The sequence below is a fragment of the Schistocerca nitens genome, chromosome 2, assembly GCF_023898315.1.
Source record: "Schistocerca nitens isolate TAMUIC-IGC-003100 chromosome 2, iqSchNite1.1, whole genome shotgun sequence".
Lineage (NCBI taxonomy): Eukaryota > Metazoa > Arthropoda > Insecta > Orthoptera > Acrididae > Schistocerca > Schistocerca nitens.
In genome coordinates, this window is record NC_064615.1 from 454,037,470 (window position 1) to 454,043,469 (window position 6,000).

The following is a 6,000-nucleotide window of genomic DNA, read 5'->3' on the forward strand; positions in this document are numbered from 1 at the left end:
GTCCACAAGAGCACTGAATTGATGCAGCACGGTCGAATGTATTTTAATTGCATCTTCTCTTGATGATACCTCTCGCTGTTGTTGGAGTTATTCAGGGGCACTTTGTAATCTTTTAATTAGATTTTTGACTTGACGATAGAAATATACATCTACCGTAAATAACCGAACACTCTGAAGATACGAAGTAAAATAAAAATGAGAAAAAAAAATCAGGACGGACCTGGGATTGATCCCAAGTCGCCTGTTTCGTGAGCAATGCGCTTGACCATTACTCTACGCCAATAACGACGAACAGAGCGCTAAATAGGGTATAGCCTCCTATAGTGCTATCGGAACAACTTTCGAGAGCATGTTCTCCTTTCCTATGGCCAACTCAGGCGAAATATTTCGGGCACGTTATGTGGAGTCCCACCTCTTTCTAGAAACAATTCGGACGAAATCGGCGTGTCCCAGTTGGCGACCTCCCCTAGTGAGAACTCAGCTAGCGAGCGCACCGCTTATAAGTGTTACCCGCACTGGCTTGCTGATCGCGGAAACGCTTATGAGCGTCAGCCGCTCTGGCGTGTTGATCGCGGAAACGCTTATAAGCGTCAGCCGCAGCGAACGTGTTAAATGAGAGTCAAACGCTCTGTGATTTAAGAAATTCATCGTACATTCTCGCACATAGCTCATCTTGCGCAAAAGGAAATTTACTTTGAAAATAATGCTTTTCAAACCACAATTTTCCCCGAGATCTGTTACAAAGAGATTTGTTCCAGCAGTTGCCACAGAGTGCCACATAGGTGGCGTCCCCGCGCTTGCGGAGCTACGATGACGTAGTTAGCCCGTATGTTTGTATGTGTAAAACATTAAAAGATCTTACATTATGTCATAAAAGAAACAAGACATAAGAGGATACTCCAAGAGTCGGAATTTCTTGAACCATACTGAAATGAATAATTCGCATTAAAGTGCACATTCGTATGTCCAGATTCGCAACGAAGTAGGCCTCGACCTAATATTAAGCTTTCCAGAGTGGTTTTCAGAATGTAGATTTTCTTGGAGTAGGGTTGGGTTGTTTTGGGGGAGGAGACCAGACAGCGAGGTCATCGGTCTCATCAGATTAGGGAAGGACGGGAAAGGAAGTCGGCCGTGCCCTTTCATAGGAATCATCCCGGCATTTTCTGGAGCGATTTAGGGAAATCACAGAAAACCTAAATCAGGATGGCCAGACGTGGGATTGAACCGTCCGTCGTCCTCCTGAATGCGAGTCCAGTGTGCTAGCCACTTCGCTTCCTTGGAGTACCAGTACTGTATTATCTCATGTTTGGTTCTTTGTTATGGCATAATGCCATACATGCTAGAAGATGAAAACGTGCACTTGAAATGCAGTGAACAGTTGAAACTAGCCAATACTGTGGAATTAAACACTTTGTTTGAAACAAACTGGCTGCCTCAGCGGAAAAGATAAATAAAAGGCGAATTTGTTAAGCAAAGTGACAAAAAAAACTTCATTGTTCTGCAAGGCAGTTAAAGCTTGACTGTCAGAAAGGTGGAAATAAAATAAAATCTGGAACTAACAACATATTGTAGCCTTCCATAATTATGTGAATGTATTTTAATTCACTTGGTAGCTCCCAGCCACAGAAATCACTTTTTTTTTTCAATTGACGTGAGAGCAGTAAACAAAGAGGAAACAACAAAATCACTAAATGTAAACACAGATCACATGGAGCCCCCCCCCCCCCCTCCCCACTGTAACTCAGACTGCTCTGCGCATCAGCCCCGGATCTATGATATTTCAAACCGGGGGATACTAGATTGTGCCCCCCCCCCCCCCTCCCCTTGCATTTGAGATAGGACATTAAAAATTAAAGAGAAAAAGACTTTTCAAAAATATGATCATTTTGTAGCGCACATCTTTCTGAAGAGTCTGATGCATAAAACATTTAAGTTCGAGGAAACGTAAGAAGTGTTTTTTGGTGTTAAGTGTGCCAAAGTGCAGTAACACGCCTCTTCATACAGCATTCTTGTACCGCACGGCACTGTACTTCGCACTGTGGAACTCAAATGTGTATATTTTGTAATGGATGCCATCAAACTATATTCAGGGTAGCTGAAATTAAAATGTCCTGTGGTGCCTCTCCTGCTCCCAGTCGGCCGGTTTGACATTATGCTCACAACCTTGATTAATACTGGATGGGACTATTTGTAACCGGAAGAATAAGAACTCTTCAGAAAATTTGGACTCTTTATTGCCTATTAGCTAATAACTTGCTTGTTCTGTGTGGCATAAAATGAAATACAGGATACATAAACCCAGATAAAACAAGAGACTAGCAAGCCAGTACACATTTCTTCAATCCTTAAGTGCTAGTGTGTTTTTCTTTCCTTTCTAATCTTGCTACAGCTTTACATGGTGTGATTTCCTTTCTCCAAAAGAATCTATTACCTCATTAAAGTTCGCGCAAACCTTTTGCTCTGTGAAAAATCTAAATGTCGTTGTCTAATACTGAAAAAGCTGTTAATACAAATAGTACCTCAATTTCATTACGTCTATTTTGTCACTGCTAGACAAAAGAAAACAGGCCTTTCTAATATTGCAGCAACTGTAACACACACCAAATAACCAAGACTGTTTTGGTAATAATGGTCATCTTTATAATACGACAGGATATAATTCACGAAGTACCAATTTGAAATGCCTGTTTGGCCTACTAGAAGCGAAAAAAAAAAAAAGCTTATGTTAGGAAATAGTTTCACATTTCATTCATACGCTCCAGTTTTTGAAGCACGAGATCGAAAAGTAGTAGTACGAAATTTTTGTATAAATTTGGAATCGTCATATTATTCCATAATTTTTGTGATGTTCCCATTTCTTCTCCTTCCTCGTTCTAACAAACTACCTTCTCATCACTAATTCTGTAACTATTCCTATAACTGTCAAAGCTTATTCTCTGGTTAACTCGACTAACCCTGCCAGAATCACCGGTTTAGTTATCCAGTGATTATTCTCCGGTTAGGCATTATTACGTGGTCGTATAGCTCTTTTTACACGCTACTCCCAGAATACAACTTGGAGGTTGCTATCCGGGAAATGTTCAACATGCCCTTTCTACTGTAGCGATCTGGCCAAAAATTTTCTGTCAAAATTTCATTTTCTTGGATACACTGAAAAGATAATACGTAATTGTTCTTGCCTGTTATTTCTGTTAGTCGTTTATTTCCACTCCGGTAGTCTGAACCTATGGACTTAGCTAGTAATTATAACAATCATTCGCATACCCAATCAATCACATAAACAAACGGCATTCACCCGTTCGGCTTTATTCCGCTCAGCTCGTATAGCCCCATCCCCTTTTTCTGCAGGAAAGTTTATTTCTAGATGCGACGAGGATTCCCCTGGCATGGGACATCACGTACAGTATGCACACATTCAAAAATCAACTTATGATTCATTTAGAAATCAACTTAGAATGTGTTCAAGAAGCAACAGGGATGTGTTTCAAAATCATTTGAATAATTGATAGACTAACGTGCGCTAGGTGCTAGGCGCTTTGTGAAACAAAGTTTTTTTTTCCCTCAAGAATATGAATTTACCCCCCTCGCCACCGAAATAGCCGCCCGGTTCAGATACCCCGGTTTGCTGCGTACACAACCAACAGCGACATTCCTGTAGCCAGAAGTGGGAGGAGGTACTACTCATACGCGACTCAACTGCGCATGCGCATGATCCCGCTCGTAACTGCTTACAAGAATCTAATGTAAACAGTTATGACATCACGCTCATCGGACGTAATTTGCTCTCACGGACCATTGCATAGTCTTCCTAAACCTAAACCCTTTGACACATTTTGCTGTTGGCAAACGCTTGTATGAGCACGTGTTTTTTTATCTGGCACATTTCCTTTGCAATTTAACTTTTATTCTCTCATTCATATTTTATTGCTGCCGTATTATTCTGCAGTAGCGGGATGCAGCAATATCCTTTGTTAAAGTATCGGTTCTTACCAGTCAAAATTACACAAAATTAACTGAAAACTAAAACAATGAAAAATTCCTGGAATTCAAAAAAAATTCCCGGGTTTTTCCTGGTTTTCTCCCGGATGAAAAAATTCCCTGGTATTTCCCGGATCTCCCGGTTGTCCCGGGTCGTATACACCCTGGATGGCCTCCCCTCAGCTTCTTTGTGTAACTTGGACTCTCAGTAAATGATAATCCAGTGGAACTGAAATAGATATTATCTTCACCTACTGGAAGTATGCCTTGTTTCCTTCTATTTTGCATTCTGTCTTGCTCTTCAAGAAACGCACTTCCTTGATGACCACTGTCCAACATTTCATGATTATCGGGTGTTTTGTCGGAACGGTGGCGGCCCTGGGATAGCAACTGGAGGGGTCACACTTTGGTCCGTGCCAATGTCATTAGTGACTGGTGCCCCCTTCATACCAGCCCGGAAGCAATAGTGTTTGGAGTGCAAACAACTCTGGCAATCACTGTCTGCAATGCCTACCTCCCTCCAGGTAGGCCTCTTCCTTATGTTAAACTGCCTACCTTAATACAGAAACCCCTGCCCCTGTATCTCCTCCTCAGGACTTCAGTGCACACCACCTGCTGTGGGGGAGCGCTACTTCCACAGGTAGGGGTCTTGGCGAACCTATTACAAACTCTGATGTTTCTCTCCTCAGTGATTAGCTTCCACTTCCCACTTCAGTGCCGCTTCCACTTCCCACTTCAGTGCCGCTCATGGCACCTTCACTGCTATTGATCTCATGGTCTCCTCCCCCGCTCTTATGGCTTCCCTACATTGGTCACATCATGATGATCGTTGTGACAGTGACTACTTTCTGGTGATTCTATCACTCCCCCTGCTGCCGCGAGGCAGACAGGCCCTCACGTTGGGCATTCCGCAGGGCCACTTGGCCTTTATATATGTCTGCTGTGCACTTTGACATATCTCTCTTGAACTGCATTGAGCAGTCATGCCGGGTCTCTCTGCCACTATTCTTCATGCTGCTGGTACTGCTGTCCCCTATCCACAGGTTTCATCCAAGCTCCATAGTCTTCTGGGCCACCGGTGACAGGCAACTGTCCAGGCCCTTATCCTCCACGGTGCTCTGTGTACTGATCCATTAGTCCTTGCAGAACATCTCGCGACACACTTTGTGACGGCATCGGCATCCTCCTCCTGTCCTACTACCTTTCTCTGGCAGACACAGCAAGTTGAGCAGATCTCCCTCTGTTTCAACTCCCATAAAGTTGAACCCTATAATTAACCCTTCACTGAATGAGAATTCTTGCAGGCTTTTACCTCTTCACATGACATGGCCCCAGGCCCAGGTTCCATCCACAACCAGATGATCCTACACTTGGACGTTACCCAGAGGCAATATCTACCCAGGGTCTTCAACTGCATTCGGCTCCAGGTGCCTTCACCTTGCAATGGTGAGACAGCAGAGTTATCCCTGTCCTTAAGCCCAGGAAGACCCCAATGTCTCTAGAAAACTGCTGCCAGATTGGCCTGATGAACATACTTTGTAATGGCCTGATGAACATACTTTGTAATCTGCTTGAGAGGATGATTAGCTTCCAATTATATTGGGTACTCGAATCTCGGGGCCTTTTGTCACCATATCAGTGTGACTTCCGGGAAGGATGATCTCCAACTGACCGTTTACTCAGATTGGAAAGAGCAATCCAACAGACTTTTATTAACCACTAGCAACTTATCGTGGTCTTCTTTGAACTTATTGTGGTCTTCTTTGAACTTATCATGGTCTTCTTTGACCTACATGAGGCATACAACATTGCTTGGCACCATCTCATTTTAGTTACCCTCCATGACTGGGGCTTCACAACCCCCTTCAGATTTTTATCCGCAAGTTTTTGTCCCACCTGCTCGTTCAGATTTGAGTTGGCACTTCACTCAGCAACCCTCAGATTCAGGATAATGGTACCCCACAAGGTTCTGTGTTAAGTGTCACACTCTTCCTCATGGCCATCAATGGGCTCGTAACCTAT